This window comes from Triticum urartu, chromosome 6A, assembly GCF_056163025.1.
Source record: "Triticum urartu cultivar PI428250 chromosome 6A, HENAU_Tu73, whole genome shotgun sequence".
Classification (NCBI taxonomy): Eukaryota; Viridiplantae; Streptophyta; class Magnoliopsida; order Poales; family Poaceae; genus Triticum; species Triticum urartu.
In genome coordinates, this window is record NC_141878.1 from 214914512 (window position 1) to 214934063 (window position 19552).

The 19552-nt window shown below is 40.8% G+C and overlaps 1 long non-coding RNA gene across 1 annotated transcript; it reads left to right on the top strand.

Annotated features, from left to right (window-relative positions):
- Positions 1 to 662: 662 nt before the first annotated feature.
- On the top strand, positions 663 to 2388 carry LOC125515927 (uncharacterized). The gene is made up of 2 exons (XR_007287180.2): positions 663 to 1413; positions 1995 to 2388. It is a non-coding gene; the product is annotated as an uncharacterized LOC125515927 (long non-coding RNA).
- The last annotated feature ends 17164 nt before the right edge of the window (positions 2389 to 19552 follow it).

A 19552-nucleotide genomic window follows, 5' to 3' on the forward strand; every position in this document is an offset into this window, starting at 1 on the left:
GATCAACCTGTAAGCAATCCACCGTTGTTCTTATTCGTTGTTTTTATGTTGGCATCACCACTTGGTATAGATTCGTACTTGATACGATTACCGGTGGAAATTTCTTGATGTGTCCTTCTCTTGATGCCTTTAATGCTATCGGAAATTTAGTGGGCTCACCACCCCTCATGATTAATGAAACAACTTTGACTCTTGAGCATGTTATGGAAAGATTAGATGCTATTGAAAAGAAAATGCTCACCGAAGATCATATGGAAATTATAGATAAAAGGATGCATAATTTTGCCACCAATATGGGGTCAAAAGAGGGAGATATTCTTAAGTTGTTAAGGGAAAAGGGTACCATAATTCATGAAATAATAGAAGAAAGCCCTTCTCGGATTGATAGATTAGAAGAATTTTTTAGTAATCTAAGCACAGCTTTCGCTTCCGCTAAAACTATCGAAAAAACTCCTGTAAAAATTGATAGAGCTTCCAACAACAAGGGTACAACCTCTAGTAATCTTTCCCTAATAATAAAGCACGGGTTGAGTCTGTCGGGTTCACCGTCGTGGCCTTTTTCACAAAAACCCTTTTGCTTTTCAGTATTTGAACCCGCAATCCCTCTTTTACTGGATGTCAAAAACCGTTTCATTTTTTTTACAAAAGACCCCTGCCTCTTATCCAAACACACCTGCTTCCTTTTGTCAGCTGCGGCGGAGCGAGAGAAGAGGGGCGGGCCGGGCAGGAGAAGTTGAGGGGTGGCACCCTTGCCGACGGACGGCTACAGCCACGGCGGGGAGGCGGGGCCGTATGCGTCGGGCGTGCGCGCTCGTCCGTAGTCAACACGGATGCAACGTATGTCCATGGTGGCTCGGCTCGATCAGGAGGACGAGGGGAAGGGCTCGCTTGGGCCAGCACCGGGAATGGAGCGGAGGCGGGTGGATCTGACAATTCTGAAGGAGCTACGGAGGCTACCGTGAAGGTTGGGCGGCGGCTCAACCTCGCCACAGTTCCTGCCTTCTCCCACCCGAGCCCACATCACACACACACGCCGCACCCTGGACAGTTTCTGCACGCCCGTCGTTGCTCTGCTGCTGCAAAAGCCACCGCCTCGCCGTGCCTGGCTGCCGCGTGCCCGAGACGACCTCCTGCTCGATCTCGAGTCCCTGTGCACCCGAGCACTTTGCTCTCTCCCTTGCCTCAGCCACTCGCACCCGCGCATCCATGCTAAAACCCGCACTCCCGCCGCTGTCTTCTAGCCACAATCGCTGCCGCGTCTGCTCGCCGGCATCACATCTGAGCTCCGCAGTTTACTCGTTGGAGAAGATGACATTGTATGTTTTCTTTGTAAGGAGCCTAAGCCCATTGTTGCGTGAAGTCCACATTCAGTTGAGATGGCTTGCGAAGCGGTTCTGCATACTGGAGGTCAAGGTATCAAATCTCCATGGCTCCTCATTTTCTCTTCTGCATTTTTTGCTCGCCCGGTGGTGTAAGTGCCGGCAATTATAGAAATAATAGGATGTGGCGACAGCTATAGAGTCAATAATTTCACAATTGAATGGTATGAATCAAAGTCTAAAATATATTGGCTTCAACTTGGAAATTGAAATAAGAGGATCTGGCTTTATGTTTACAACTTGGAAATGGCCTAATTTTATCCACTGCTTTACACACAAACTCTCAATCAATTTAGTTTTCATGTAGAGTTAAATTTAGGTGAATTAAATTCTAAGTGACACTGCCTGCACAGATTCTATATTAGAATAGATTTTCTGATGTTGGCTTCAACATTTCATGAAAAATTCACATTCTTGAACACACAAATTCACATTCTCAAAAGAAAAGGTAACAATAACAAAGTAGTTATTACTTTTTACAATATGTTTTTATTAAAATCCACATATTTTATCTTTGTAGATTCTACAAGTACTTAAGCTCACTATGAAAAATCACAAGTTTCTTTTTATAAGGTTCAGTAGGTGCTTCATGTTGTACTGATAAGTTTCCATTAGCTTGGAGGATATTAGCTTCACGTTGCTCTCTTTAGCTGCCATTTGCACTTGAAGATCATTATCGAGGCAGAAGGTGAGGAAGTGGTGATTGGGCTGCGAGCTAAGGTTATGGGACTAGCTGGGCCTTTGGTGGGATGGCCTGGCCGGTTGGCCTGCCTGGCTGGCTGGTGTTGCTCAAAACAAATTCGATGTATATGGCTTTTCCCTTGCCGATAGCTTGATTTGATTTTTTTCATGTCTATGCTATAGAAATGTCTGTAGTATTCAAATCTAGTTTCTCACATAATAGTACTGGGCGCACTCATTGTTAAAGTTAGTTGTAGTGTAAGAAAATCAAAGAAAACATGTAGTGTGAACAATGAATGAGATGACATACCTTCTAGATGTTCTTCAATTTCTCTACTCTTTATTTATAAGGTGAAAAATAATTGCCTATAGTAGTGCTATATACGGTTTTAGCATGAACATGTGTTCATGTTTTTATTATTTCCTTTTTAATCATAGTACAAAAGCAAGCGCTTGTACATATGAACATATATTCGTTCTTATGAACGCACACACGCATATTCTATCATTATGAGCACTTTTGATAGACTGAACCGGCACATCATTTTAAGATTGAAGAAGTCACTATAGATGCCTATGTAGTCGATGGGAACGTCTAGCTCCCACTGAAAACACATTGCCAAAAGGCCTGTAATAAATCCAGGAAAATACGAGCACCAATGTCAAGTGTAAAATTTGAAGTTCCTCAATCTTAAGGTTGCGGCCCATATTTTTATTATTTCCTACCCGTTGCAACGCACGAGCCCTTTTGCTAGTAGTAATAAAGAAGATCTTAAGATGATTGGTATCCACCCGGATTTTGTTGAAGTGATAAGAGATCCTTTTTGCAAGAATAAAATCTTTGGATTTATTCCTAGAAGTGTTGTTATTGAAAATCTTTATGCTAAATCTTTGAAGGGTTCTAAGTGTTTGATTGAAGAGTTGGACAAAGATGACAAAACTTAGAACCTTGCTTTATGCCTAGCTAAGGGCGTAAAACTATAGCGCTTGTTGGGAGGCAACCCAATGAATAAAATTTATTTTTGCTTTTTTCTTCCTGTTTTTGAGTGTTAGCACAATTATGCTATTGTTATTATTGTGTTTTTTTGTTTTAATTAGTGTTTGTGCCAAGTAAAGCCTTTAGGATCTTCTTGGGTGATAGTTGTTTGATCTTGCTGAAAAATAGAAACTTTTGCGCTCACGAAAATAATTATCATTTTTTTTACCATAGAGCGATAAAATACCCATTCCACTTGCAATAGATCAATATACAAATTGCTCAGGCCGTCCTAATTTTTCAGAATTTTTGGAGTTAGAGAAGTATTCGAAATAGTCAGATTGCTACAGACTGTTCTGTTTTGACAGATCCTGTTTTCTTTGTGTTGTGTGCTTATTTTGATGGCTCTATGGTTTTATTTGATGAGTTTTTGCCATAGAAAAGTTGGAATACAGTAGATATAATGCAATTACAAAATATGAATTGGTTTTGTACAACACTTATAGTAGTGATTTATTATTCTTATACTAACGGATCTCACGAAGGTTTTGTTGAGTTTTGTGTGATTGAAGTTTTCAAGTTTTGAGTTATCTTTCGATGGATGAAGGAATAAGGAGTAGAAGAGCCTAAGCTTGGGGATACCCCGGCATCCCAAGCTATTATCCAAAAATGAGGAACCAACTAAGCTTGGGGATGCCCCGAGTGGCATCCCCTCTTTCTTCTAACGACCATCGGTATTTTACTCGAAGCTATATTTTTATTCGTCGCATACTATGTGTTTTGCTTGGAGCGTCTTGTATGATACGAGTCTTTGCTTGTTTTATTTTTTGTTTTAAGTCTTGATCCCTTCCTGGACACACCTATTTGAGAGAGCCAAAATTATGTCATGACTTGTTAGAATTGCTCTTTATGCTTCACTTAATTTTTTTATGAGCTATGGACTAGCTCTAGTGCTTCACTTATATCTTTTTGAGCACGGCGTGCTTAGTATTTTTGAAGAAATGTTCTCTTGCTTCACTTAGATTTATCGGAGAGTTAGTAAATATTTTAAGGAATTCTCTCTTGCTTCACTTAAATTAATTTGAGAGAAAGAAATATTATGCTCATGATCTTTACTTATATTTGTTTGAGCTTGTCAAAAGCAACACATGAAAATTAGTCCCAAAGTGATAGATATCCAAGAAGGATATAATAAAAAACTTTCATGAAGATCATTGGACAAAATAAAATTAATACTTAGTAATAGTTTTGAGATATGATGATGTGATATGTGAGTCATCTTGATGAGTAATTATGCTTTAGTAAGAATATTGGTGTTAAGGTTTGTGATTCCCTATGCAAGCATGAAAGTCAATAATTATGCAATGAAATTATATCCTACTTATGTTGCATTATTCGGTGTTAGTTATGCTTAATGCTCGCTTATGAAATTATTCGTTTCTTGGTTGGTCGCTTCTCAATCTTTTGCTGGCCTTCATTTTGCACTAAGTATGATCACTACTTATGCATCCAAAAACCTTTAACCCAGTTTTGCCACATGAGTCCACTATATCTACCTATATGCGGTATTCTTTTGCCGTTCTAAGAAAATTTGCATGTGCCATCTCTAATTTTCAGAAATAAACTTCTCTTTTGTTTGTTTGTTTCGCTCGCGGCGCGGTGAGGGGTGGCTAATATTTTCCATGCTATATGTGTTATTCTCAAGATGAGTGTTTATTCACTTGCCATTGCACGAGAGTGAGGCTAAGGTATTAGGGATGCCCAGTGCCGAAATGAAAAAAATGAATTTACTTCATGTTGTCAAATAATAAATTCCTTGGAAAGTGTTGGTATGTGATTGCTCTCTGACTATAGTGCCAGAAAAGCTCCAGTCTGCTAGGACTACGTCGGTATTTCCCCAAAGCGGAAGGGATGATGCAGCACAGTGACGGTAGGTATTTCCCTCAGTGAAGAAACCAAGGTTATCGAACCAGTAGAAGAACCAAGCAACACAACGTAAACAACATCTGCACACAAGTAACAGCACCTCGCAACCCAACGTGTTAAAGGGGTTGTCAATCCCTTTTGGGTAACGATGCCAGAGATTGTAGTAGATTGAAATAATAGATCACAAATAAAATAAAGTGCAGCAAAGTATTTTTGTATTTTTGGTTTAATATATCTGAATAAAAATGCAAAAGAAAAGTAGATCGCAAGCAAATATATGAGAAAGAAGACCCCGGGGCCGTAGGTTTCACTAGTGGCTTCTCTCAAGAAAGATTGCAAACTGTGGGTAAACAAATTACTGTTGGGAAATTGATAGAACCTCAAATAATTACGAAGATATCCAGGCAATGATCATTACATAGGTATCACGTCCAAGATTAGTAGACCGACTCCTACCTACATCTACTACTATTACTCCACACATCGACCGCTATCCAACATGCATCTAGTGTATTAAGTTCATGGAAAAACGGAGTAATGCAATAAGAATGATGACATGATGTTGACAAGATCAGTTTATCTATTGCGTAGATACAGATCCCATCTTTTTATCCTTAGTAGCAATGATACATACGTGTCGGTTCCCTTTCTGTCACTGGGATCAAGCACCGTACGATTGAACCCACTACCGGGCACCTCTTCCCATTGCAAGATAAATAGATCAAGTTGGCCAAACAAAACCCAAATATCGGAGAGAAATACGAGGCTATAAGAGATCATGCATATAAGAGATCAAAGAAACTCAAATAACTTTCATGGATATAAAAAGATATGACTGATCATAAGCTCAAAGTTCATCAGATCCCAACAAACACACCGCAAAAAGAGTTACATCATATGGATCTCTAAGATACCATTGTAGTGAGAATTCAGCGAGAGAGAGAAAGCCATCTAGCTACTAACTACAGACCCAAAGGTCTACAAAGAACTACTCATGCATCATTGGAGAGGCACCAATGGAGGTGGTGAACCCCATCCGAGATGGTGTCTAGATTGGATCTAGTGGTTCTAGACTATGTGGCGGCTGGATGAATATTTCATCGACTCCCCTAGGGTTCTGGTATTTTTGGGGTACTTATAGAGCAAAGAGGCGGTCCGGGGGGTACCCGAGGTGGGCACAACCCACTAGGGCGCGCCTGGGCCTCCTGGCGCGCCCTGGTGGGTTGTCCCCTCCTCAGGACTCCCCCCAGGTGCAACCAGTGCCGAACATGTTCCTTATAGTCCATAAAAAATCTCCGTAAAGTTTCATGGCATTTGGACTCCGTCTGATATTGATTTTCTGCGATGTAAAAAACACAGAAAAACAGGAACTGACACTTGGCAGTATGTCAATAGGTTAGTACCAAAAAATGATATAAAATGATTATAAAACATCCAAGATTGATAATATAACAACATGGAACAATAAAAAATTATATATACCTTGGAGACGTATCAGCATCCCCAAGCTTAACTCCTACTCGTCCTTGAGTAGGTAAGTGATAAAAACATAATTTTTGATGCGGAGTGTTGTTTAACATGTCATATCATATTCTTTTTTGTATAGCATGGACATTTGGACTTTTTATGTGATTCAAAGCAATAGTCTAGTGTTGACATAATAATTTATATACTCAAGCATATCAACAAGCAACCATATCTTTTCAAAATATCAATGCTAAAATAAGTTATCCCTACAAAATCATATAGTCTTGGCATGCTTTGTCTTCTTAACACAAAGTATTTATCATGCACAACCCCGATGACAAGCCAAGCAATTGGTTCATAATTTTTAACGTGCTTCATCCTTTTCGCAATACATGAGCGCAAGCCATGGATATAGCACTACGGGTGGAATAGAGTATGATGATAGGGTAAATATAGAGAAGACAAAAAAGTAAGAAAGTCTCACTTCGATGCGGCTAACCAATGGGCTATGGAGATGCCCATCAAACAATATCAATGTGAGGAGCAGGGATTTCCATGTGATAACCCACAAGTATAGGGGATCTATCATAGTCCTTTCGATAAGTAAGAGTGTCGAACCCAACGAGGAGGATAAGGAAATGACAAGCAGTTTTTAGTAAGGTATTCTCTGCAAGCACTGAAATTATCGGTAATAGATAGTTTTGTGATAAGGTAATTCCTAACAGGTAACAAGTAAAAAAAGTAAACAAGGTGCAGCAAGGTGGCCCAATCCTTTTTGTAGCAAAGGACAAGCCTGGACAAACTCTTATATAAAGGAAAGCGCTCCCAAGGACACATGGGAATTATCGTCAAGCTAGTTTTCATCATGCTCATATGATTCATGTTCTTTACTTTGATAATTTGATATGTGGGTGGACCGGTGCTTGGGTACTACCCTTCCTTGGACAATAATACCACTTATTATTAACCCCCCTCGCAAGCATCTGCAACTACGAAAGAAGAATTAAGGTAAACCTGACCATAGCATGAAACGTATGGATCCAAATCAGCCCCTTACGAAGCAACACATAAACTAGAGTTTAAACTTCTGTCACTCTAGCAACCAATCATCTACTTATTACATCCCAATGCCTTCCCCTAGGCCCAAACAATGGTGAAGTGTCATGTAGTCGACGTTCACATAACACCACTAGAGGAAAGACAACATACATCTCATCAAAATAACGAACGAATACCAAATTCACATGACTACTTATAACAAGACTTCTCCCATGTCCTCAGGAACAAACGTAACTACTCACAAATCATATTCATGTTCATAATTAGAGGGGTATTAATCTGCATAAAGGATCTAAACATATAATCTTCCACCGAATAAACCAACTAGCATCAACTACAAGGAGTAATCAACACTACTAGCAACCCACAGGTACCAATATGAGGTTTTGAGACAAAGATTGGATACAAGAGATGAACTAGGGTTTGAGAGGAGATTGTGCTGGTGAAGATGTTGATGGATATTGACCCCCTCCCAGTGAGAGGATCGACGGTGATGACGATGGTGGCGATTTCCCCCTCCCGGAGGGATGTTTCCCCGGCAGAACAGCTCCGCCGGAGCCCTAGATTGGTTCCGCCAAGGTTCCACCTCGAGACAACGACGCTTCATCCGGAAAGCTTCCTTCTCATTTTTTCCAGGGCAAAAGACACCTTATACCAGAAGATGGGCATTGGGGGGCTTCCAGGTGGCTCACGAGGCAGGGGCGCGCCCTCCACCCTCGTGGACAGTGGGTGGTCCCCCCTCTGGTGCTTTCTTCGCCTAATATTTGTGATATATTCCAAAACTAACTTTTGTGGAGTTTTAGGACTTTTGGAGTTGTGCAGAATAGGTCTCTAATATTTGCTCCTTTTCCAGCACAGAATTCCAGCTGCCGGCATTCTCCCTCTTCATGTAAACCTTGTAAAATAAGAGAGAAAATGCATAAGTATTGTGTCATAATGTGTAATAACAGCTCATAATGCAATAAATATTGATATAAAAGCATGATGAAAAATGGACGTATCAACTCCCCCAAGCTTAGACCTCGCTTGTCCTCAAGCGGAAGCCGATATCGGTCCACATGTTTAGAGATAGAGGTGTCGATAAAATAAAATATGGACATGAGGGCATCATGATCATTCTTAGAATAACAATATATATATATATATATGTATTGTCATACAATTTCTTATACTGAAGTAACAGTCTATACACAATGTAAAGTATGAATCAGAAACTTCATTGAAAAATTAGCAAACTATAATCTCTGTCATTGAAGCAATTGCAATTTATCATAACATCGTAAAGAGTCAATATAAGAGCTTTTCAGCAAGTCCACATACTCAACTATCATTTAGTCTTTCGCAATTGCTAACACTCACACAATACTTATGGGTATGAAGTTTTAATCAGACACAGAGAAAGATAGGGGCTTATAGTTTTGCCTCCCAACCTTTTACCTCAAGGGTAACGTTAACAATAATGCTTTATGAAAACCCGATATATATATATAAGGATCTTTCAAACACATAGTGCTTGCCAAAGGATAAAGTGTAAAAAGGAAAGGTGAAGATCACCAAGACTCTTGTATATGGTATCAGACAAAAATAAAAGATAGGCCCTTCGCAGAGGGAAGCAGAGGTTGTCATGTGCTTTTATGGTTGGATGCACAAAATCTTAATGCAAACGAACGTCACTTCATATTGCCACTTGTGATAGGGACCTTTATTATGCAGTCCGTCGCTTTTATTTCTTCCATATAACAAGCTCGTATAAAGCTTATTTTCTCCACACTAATAGATCATACATATTTAGAGAGCAATTTTTATTGCTTGCAACAGTGAAAACTTACTTGAAGGATCTTACTCAATCCACAGGTAGATATGGTGGACTCTCATGGCAAAACTGGATTTAATGATATTTGGAAGCACAAGTAGTATCTCTACTTGGTGCAAAGAATTTGGCTAGCATGAGGGGGAAAGGCAAGCTCAACATGTTTGATGATCCATGACAATATAATTTATTTCAGATATAAGAAAACATAACCAATTACGTTGTCTTCCTTGTCCAACATCAACCTTTTAGCATATCATATTTTAATGAGTGCTCACAATCATAAAATATGTCCAAGATATTATATTTATATGTGAAAACCTCTCTTTCTTTATTACTTCCTATTAATTGCAACGATGACCAAAACTATGTTTGTCAACTCTCAACAACTTTTATTCATCATACTCTTTATATGTGAAGTCATTACTCTGCATAAGATCAATATGATCTCTTTATTTCTTTTTATTCGTTCTTTTTTTATTTTATTCCCTCAAGATCATAGCAAGATAACCAAGCCCTCGACTCAAGACTAATCTTTATTATATATAGCTCATGGACTCGATTACATAGATAAGGATCAACAAAAAAACTCAAAGCTAGATCATACTAAACTTTATTCTACTAGATCAAGATATAACCAAAAGGATCGAACTAAGAAAAACAGTAAAGATAGAAGTGTGACGGTGATACGATACCGGGGCACCTCCCCCAAGCTTGGCAGTTGCCAAGGGGAGTGCCCATACCCATGTATTTATGTCTCTTTCTTCGGAGGTGGTGATGATGAAGTTGTTGATGATGTAGGCTTGTTGTCCATCTTCCAAGGCATAGGCTCACCATCATATAAGGATGACCGAGTCTCCTGGATCCTCAAATCTGCAGCCAAACTCATCCTCTTGAATCTATATTTATACTCACAGTTTTGGTTTTGCAGGTCATAGATCTGGGCTTGGAGGTGCTTGATTTTATCGTGAAGCTTGAAGATGGTCTCCCCAATGTTCTTGGAATCTAGCATGTGGTTGTTGGTGAACTCCGCGATCATCATGTGGTTGACATTGAGTTCGCTTAAACCATCTCCTAGCACTTGAAAACTTGTTTCTCCATTGCTTCGAGTCTTGTCTCCACCCTTCCGGTCCTCCTTAGTCCCTCAACATCGTGGATGTGCAGCACCCCCTCACGCATCTCAATGGTTTGAGGATGTTGCAGCACCTCCACGAAGTAGGGGTTGATGACCTTCTCGAAAATTTTGTCCTTGGGTGCGCTTGAACACGTCATGGTAATCTAGATCTGTCAAAAAAATAGCTTGAGACAAAAGCAGAGGATTTTGTCGTGGTACAATGGTCAAAACCTTCGGGAGATTATATAATGAATTTTTTCCAACCAGGAAAAGTATCATGCAAGAAAACAGAGTCCGGAGGGCACACGAGGTGCCCACGAGGCAGGGGCGCGCCCAGGGGGGTAGGGCGCGCCCTCCACCCTCGTGGGTGCCTCGTGTCCTTTCCGGGCTACTTCTTATTTTCCTATTTTCTTAAGTATTCCAAAACGGAGAAAAAATGCCGTTAGAACTGTTTTGGAGTCGGTTTACTTACCATACCACATACCTATTCCTTTTCGAAGTCTGAAACATTCTGGAAAGTGTCCCTTATGTACTCCTCCAGGGTATGGTGTCAATAACATTGGTTTCAACATTTATGGGATTACCTGAGATAGTGTTTGATTCTTTGACCATTCACCACCTTTGGATTTGTGCCTTGAAAGTTGTTGATTTTTATGGCACCGGAACGATAGACCTCCTTGATAACGTAAGGACCTTCCTGTTTAGAGAGGAGTTTTCCTGCAAAAAATCTTAAACGAGAGTTGTATAACAAAACATAATCACCTACATTAAACTCACGCTTTTGTATCCTTTTGTCATGCCATCTTTTAACTTTTTCTTTAAACAGTTTGGCATTCTCATAGGCCTGGGTTCTCCACTCATCAAGTGAGCTAATGTCAAATAGTCTCTTCTCACCGGCAAGTTTGAAATCATAACTGAGCTCTATAATGGCCCAATATGCCTTATGTTCTAGTTCAAGAGGTAAGTGACATGCTTTTCCATAAAACATTTTATACGGAGACATACCCATAGGATTTTTATATGCAGTTCTATAGGCCCATAATGCATGATCAAGTTTCTTGGACTAATTCTTTCTAGATCTATTAATAGTCTTTTGCAAAATTAATTTAATCTCTCCATTACTCAGTTCTACTTGACCACTAGACTATGGGTGGTATGGAGATGCAATTCTATGATTAACATCATACTTAGCAAGCATTTTACGAAAAGCACCATGAATGAAATGTGAACCACCATCAGTCATTAAGTATCTCGGGACTCCAAACCTCGGAAAAATAACTTCTTTAAGCATCTTAATAGAGGTGTTATGATCAGCACTACTAGTTGGAATAGCTTCTACCCACTTAGTAACGTAATCAACAACAACTAAAATATGTGTATACCCATTAGAGGAAGGAAACGGTCCCATATAATCAAAGCCCCAAACATCAAATGGTTCAATAACAAGTGAATAGTTCATAGGCATTTCTTGACGTCTACTAATATTACCAATTCTTTCACGTCGCTAGGAGCGGCCTTCCACCTACCGCTCTCTCCCCAAGCGCTTGACGAGATAAGGCAGATGCAGACGATCGTGTCACCCTTCCAACCCATGGCTTCCTTGTCAGACGTCTGGCATTATGTTTGGGGAAAAACCATCTTCAAATCCATAGATTATTACCGCTTCTTCTTCTGGGATGTTCAATCTTATCAAGTGTTCGTGTGGCTATGGAAATCCAAGTGCACTATGAAGGTGAATGTTTTTGCATGGATTTTACTCAATGACATGCTGAACACCCAAAATATGCTTAAACGACGCCATTACAACATAGGTGACGACCACAACTGCCTCTTGTGTGGACTCAACATTTAAGAAACGGTCGAACACATGATCTTCACCAGCTCATTCAGCAGGCAGTGCTGGCGAGCTCTGCACATTAATTGGGAACCATTCTCTGGTCGGGTGCAAGCCATCGAGGACCAAAAAACCAACCACCCCACACCGATGCTATTTGAAAATTTTACTGGGGCGGCGTGGAGCATTTGGAAGGAGAGAAACAATAAACATTTCAGATAGATAGACCCATCATTTCGGTCCTGGCTTGAAAGATTCAAAAAGGATTTTGAACTCCTGCAACATAGGGTCAAAGAGGCACATATGCCTCTTGTTTTGAATTTTTTAAACTCCTTACACTAGACCCTCTTACTCTGTAGCTTCTCCCTTGGCTTTGACCCAAAGTGGCCAAGCCTCCCCTTTCCATCATGTAAATATTCACCCCCCTTGCACAGTGTTATATGATTATTAATACATTTACACAGTAGGAGCCTTTCCTACTGTTTCTAGTCAAAACAAATATTACCAATTCTTTGACATTCATCACAAGACAAGACAAACTTACGGGCATCTTTGAAAAGAGTAGGCCAATAAAAACCGGATTGTAATACCTTATGTGTAGTTCTATCTCCAGCGTGGTGTCCTCCATAAGCCTCGGAGTGACACTTGCGTAGGATCTATTCCTGTTCATGCTCAGGTACACAACGTCGAATAACACCATCTACTCCTTCTTTATAAAGGTGTGGGTCATCCCAGAATTAATGTCTCAAATCATAGAAAACCTTTTTCTTTTGCTAGTATGTGAAACTAGGTGGTATAAATTTAGCAACAATGCAATTAGCATAATCAGCATACCATGGAGCAGTACGAGAAGCATTTATGATAGCTAATTGTTCATCAGGAAAACTATCATCAATAGGGAGTGGGTCATCAAGAACATTTTCTAACCTAGACAAGTTGTCTGCAACAGGGTTCTTAGCTCCCTTCCTATCAATAATATGCAAATCAAATTCTTGTAGCAAGAGAACCCATCTAATAAGTCTAGGTTTAGCATCTTTCTTTTCCATAAGGTATTTAATAGCAGCATGATCAGTTACTTTAGAATCAACAATATAAGGTCTGAACTTATCACAAGCAAATACAACTGCTAAAAATTTGTTTTCAGTAGTAGCATAATTTCTCTGGGCACTGTCTAGAGTTTTACTAGCATATTGGATAACATTTAATTTCTTATCTACTCTTTGTCCTAGAACAACACCTACAGCATAATCACTAGCATCACACATAATTTTAAAGGGTAAATTCCAATCAGGTGGCTGAACAATAGGTGCAGAAATCAAGGCTTTCTTAAGTATTTCAAATGCTTCTACACAATCATCATCAAATACAAAAGGAACATCTTTTTGTAAGAGATTAGTTAGAGGCCTAGAATTTTTTTAGAAGTCTTTAATGAACCTCCTATAAAAACCGGCATGACCAAGGAAACTTATTATACCTTTAATATCCTTAGGACACGGCATCTTTTCAATAGCATCAACTTTAGCTTTATCAACTTCAATACCTCTTTCAGAAATTTTATGCCCCAAGACAATACCTTCATTAACCATAAAGTGGCACTTCTCCCAATTCAAGACAATATTAATTTCTTCACATCTCTACAAAACTCGATCAAGGTTGCTTAAGCAATCATCAAAATAAGTCCAATAAACAGAGAAATCATCCATGAATACCTCAAAAATCTTTTCACAAAAATCAGAGAATATAGCAGTCGTACATCTTTGAAAGGTAGAAGGTGCATTACATAAACCAAAAGTCGTACGTGTATAAGCAAAGGTACCGAAAGGGCAAGTAAAAGTGGTCTTTTCCTGATCCTCTTTCGACACAGGTATTTGAGAGAGACCAGAATAACCGTCTAGAAAGCAAAAATGTGTATGTTTGGATAATCTTTCTAGCATTTGATCAATAGAAGGTAAAGGGTAATGATCATTTCTAGTAGCTTTATTTAATTTGCGGAAATCAATTACCATTCTATAACCTATAACAATTCTTTGTGGGATTAATTCATCTTTATCATTAGGAACAACAGTAATACCTCATTTCTTAGGGACACAATGGACAGGACTTACCCACTGACTATCAGCAACAGGATAAATTATACCAGCCTCCAGAAGTTTTAGTATTTCATTTCTTACCACTTCTTTCATCTTAGGATTTAACCATCGTTGGTGATCAACAACCGGTTTAGCGTCTTTCTCCAATTTTATTTTGTGCTGGCATAGAGTGGGACTATTGCCCTTAAGATCATCAAGAGTATATCCAATAGCAGCACGGTGCTTCTTCAGAGTTTTCAATAATTTCTCCTCTTCCTGCTCTGAAAGGTTAGCACTAATAATAACAGGATATATCTTCTTTTCATAAATATAAGCATATTTAAGAGTATCAGGTAATGGTTTAAGCTCAAACACGGGATCACCCTTGGGTGGAGGAGGATCCCCTAGATTTTCAACAGGCAAGTTGTGTTTCAAAATAGGTCCCTGTTTAAAGAATACTTCATCTATTTCCCTTCTTTCATTCATAAACATATCATTTTCATGGTATAGCAAATATGTTCTAAAGGATCATTAGGAGGCACGGCAATAGAAGCAATACCAATAATTTCATATTTACTAGGAAATTCTTTATCATGGGGTTGTCTATGAAATTTAGCAAAATTAAAATCATGAGACATATCCCCTAAACCAATAGTAACAATATCCCTTTCTCAGTCTATCTTAGCATTAACAGTATTCAATAAGGGTCTACCAAATATAATGGGTCTACCAAATATATCTGTAGCATAATTATCTTGTTGCATTTAGATGGCTACTTGCTGTTTATTGCAGACCGGTGCCATATTTGTTTTGCTTGCCATTTCCAAACCGTGCATCCGATTCCGGTGTTCTTTATATCGATTTCAACCAAAATCACCTCACCTTTCCAGTGGCACACTTGGATTTCCAAGTTGAGGCCAGGTTCAATCATTCCTTGTCAAATCTTGCATATGCATCACATATCACATCCTGCATAGCATACCATGTTTGCATCATGTTGTTCGAGCATTTGCACGTGGTTGATTGTGTTCCTTTTGCTTGTTTATCTTGTTTGGGTAGAGCCGGGAGACGAGTTCACTAACGAGGAGCCCGTTGAGTTTGCTTTCGAGGATCCAGTCAACTCTGACAACTTTGCAGGCAAGATGATCATACCCTCGAAATCACTTCTATCTTTGCTTGCTAGATGCTCGCTCTTTTGCTATGCCTATGCTACGATGCCTACCACTTGCTTATCATGCGTCCCAAATTGCCATGTCAAACCTCTAACCCACCATGTCCTAGCAAACCGTTGATTGGCTATGTTACCGCTTTGGTCAGCCCCTCTTATAGCGTTGCTAGTTGCAGGTGAAGATTGGAGATCGTTCCTTGTTGGAACATTATTTTTATTGTTGGGATATCATTATATTATCTTGTTATCTTAATGCATCTATATACTTGGTAAAGGGTGGAAGGCTCGGCCTTTTACCTAGTGTTTTGTTCCACTCTTGCCGCCCTAGTTTCCGTCATATCGGTGTTATGTTCCCGGTTTTGCATTCCTTACGCGGTTGGGTGATAATGGGAACCCCTTGACAAATCACCTTGAATAAAACTCTTCCAGCAATGCCCAACCTTGGTCTTACCATTTGCCACCTAGCCTCTTTTTCCCTTGGGTTTCCGGAGCCCAAGGGTCATCTTATTTAAACCCCCCGGGCCAGTGCTCCTCTGAGTGTTGGTCCAAACTAGAGTCCTGTGCAGCGCCCCCTCGGGGAAACTCGAGGTTTGGTTTTAGTTCTATGGAGCGCTCATCTGAGTGTGCCCTGAGAACGAGATATGTGCAGCTCCTATCGGGATTTGTCGGCACATTCGGGCGGTGTTGCTGGATTTGTTTTAACTTGTCGAAGTTGTCTTGTAGAACCGGGATACCGAGTCTGATCGGAATGTCTCAGGAGAAGGTATATCCTTCGTTGACTGTGAGAGCTTGTCATGGGATAAGTTGGGACTCCCCTGCAGGGATTTGAACTTTCGAAAGCCGTGCCCACGGTTATGGGAAGATGGGAATTTGTTAATGTCTGGTTGTAGATAACTTGAACCTTAACTTAATTAAAATGAATCAACGATGTGTGTTACCGTGATGGTCTCTTCTCGGCGGAGTCCGGGAAGTGAACACGGTGTTGGAGTAATGTTTGCCGTAGGTTGTTTCTCTAGTTCTTCGTTCGCGCTTTGTCTTCTCTTCTCGCTCTCTTTTGCGAACAGGTTAGCCACCATATATGCTAGTCGCTTGCTGCAGCTCCACATATTTACCTTGCCTTACCTATAAGCTTAAATAGTCTTGATCGCGAGGGTGCGAGATTGCTGAGTCCCTGTGGCTCACAGATTACTTCCAAACCAGATGCAGGGCCCGATGACTCCGTTCTAGATGATGTGCTTGAGCTCAAGTGGGAGTTCGACGAGGACTCACGCCGTTACTATGTGTCTTTCCCTGATGATCAGTAGTGGTGCCCAGTTGGGGCGATCGGGACCATGTCGCATGTTGGGGTTGATCTTTTATTTTGGTACCGTAGTTGGACCATGATTGTATTGGTTGATGTAATGCTATTCATGTACTTTGTGTGAAGTGGCGAGTGTAAGCCAACTATGTTACCTTTCCCTTTATTATCTATATTACATGGGATGTTGTGAAGATTACCTTACTTGCGACATTGCTTTCAATGTGGTTATGCCTCTAAGTCGTGCTTCGACACGTAGGAGATATAGCCGCATCGAGGGCGTTACAAGTTGGTAATCAGAGCCTTCCCCGACCTTAGGAGCCCCATTTCTTGATCGAATTAGCGGAAGAGTTGAGTCTAGAAAAATGTTTTGAGTCATTTAGGATTTATATATCGGAGAGTTTAGGAATTCTTTTTACTTCCCAGTCCCTTCATCGCTCTGGTAAGGCATCCTGATGTAGAGTTTTGACTCTTCTCTTCTCAAATTTCACTAAAAAAAATTTTAGGATCACGCGGGTATCTTGGAATCGTTCCGATGGTTTTGTGACGAGAACATTGTTCTTGGTGCCTCCTGTCATTTAGGGGTTGTGGCAGTGTCCCGGGGAGTTGAGCTCCGTGGTGTTGTCGTCACAATTTTATCATTGCAGTTCTGGAATACCTGAGTTTAGTTCGCCGACATCGAAAATCTCTTTTATGCAGTTGTTGGTGAGATAACCTCGACGCCACCCAGTACTGGGGCGGGAGTTCGGGAGTATTGCCATAACTTGTATAACGGATGCTTTTCGAAGGTTGAGGTAGATGGTTTCCGAAGTTTTCCTTGGTTATGTGTTGAAGGATGGATACAGCTGGATGTAGGATTTGCTAGATTTGGGTGAGATATTATGCTTCCCCTGTATCCCCAACACCTGATTGCATAACCGGAAAGGTTCGGGAGTTTCATAGGTGGGAATTCTTGTAGCTCTAGTTCTTCTTCCACGGATATTTGGTTTGAGATTGGGATTTCTTACCGAGTATTCATTCTTGCTCCGTACCTTGTTGATTTATTCCTCTACCTAAATTCTAAGTGGCTTCTCAATTTATGGATATGTGACCATTTATATTGGAATGCATTCGTTCATTTTGTTCGGATGTGAAGACTATATGTTGCAATTTCTACCCGTTGGATTCAGCTTCAATATCTGTCTATCAATGTGCTAATGGATGTCAACCTCTTCAGGATGGCTCCTCCAACGCGCACGACTCCGAATCCTGATCCGCCACCACCACCACCTCCTCCGGAGGCATGGCAAGCTGTGATGGCCGCAACCAATCCAAACACGTAGTTGATCATGCAAATTCTTCAAGAGCGCAACCAAGCGAACCAAGGCAACCAAGGCAACAATCAGAATCACTTTGCTACACTCAACCAGTTCCTTGCTAACCAGCCAAAGACCTTCAGCAATTGTGTTGAGGCAACTGATGCTGACGATTAGCTCGTGGACTTATGCAAGCATTTCGAGTGGAGTAACGTCAGGCCTGAGGACTTTGTCAAGTTCGCTTCCTTCCAACTCAAAGACCAAGCTTCAGAATGGTTTCAGCAGTACAAGGATTCCAGAGGAGGCCGTGTGATTACCTGGGATGAATTCCGTCAAGACTTCAAAGCTCATCATATCCCTCAGAGCGTGGTTGAAAGCAAGCGTGAGGAATTCCGCAACCTGAAGCAAGGCTCTATGTCTGTCTATGACTACAACAAGTTGTTTCAGAAGCTCGCCCGCTTTGCTAAGCAGGACGTCCCTGACGAGAAGAGCATGATATACCAGTTCAGGGGTGGTCTCAGAGAAGAAATCCAGCTAGCTATTGTTCTCTTTGAGCCCTTGAGGTACGATGAGTTCTACAACATGGCATTGAAGTAAGAGGCTGCTCAACTGAAGTGTGATGCTTCCAAGAAGCGAGTCAGAGATGCTACTCCTTCTTCCTCTACTCAAGTGGCTAAGCAGCAGAAGTATTGGCTTCCTCCTCCTCCGTTTCGTCAGCCGTATCAACAGAAGAGCAAAGGTGGCAGTGGATCTTTCCACCCACCCAACCCTGGATTTCAGAACAAGACTTCGTCTCAATCTCCAAGATCGAGTGCTCCGTATCACCGTCCGCTTTCAGAGGTCACGTGCAACAAGTGCCAACAGAAGGGTCACTATGCCAACAAATGCTTCAACCAGAGGCGTCTCCCTCCTCCTCCTCCTGTGAGATCGGCAAATACAGCTGTGGTCAAGCATAACCCCAAGTACGCCAAGGCCAACATGGTGAATGCAGCTCAGGCAGAGGACTCGTCAGATGTCATCATGGGTAACCTTCCTGTTAACGATGTTCCCGCAAAAGTACTTTTTGACACTGGTGCATCGCATTGTTTCATTTCCAAACCTTTTGCATCAAAGTATGAGTGCGATTATCAGTATCTGCAAAGTTCCTTGCAAATCATGTCACCGGGCAAGCAAATGATAGCTAATACCTGCGTCCCGGATGTTACTATCATGTTGGGCGACTACAAATTTCTAGCTTCTCCTATTGTTCTGGGTGACTCGGATATTGATCTTATTCTCGGAATGGATTGGCTATCTAAGCACAAGGCGCATCTTGATTGTGCTGCCAGGCAGATTCAATTGACTCATTCGTCTGAGGATGTAATTGTCTTTGCCGCTCGTGATGATACCATCCATCTGTTTTCTCTCAATGAGAAGGGTGAACTGGATGCCATCTCTCAAATTCCAGTCGTTTGCGAATATCAAGACGTCTTTCCAG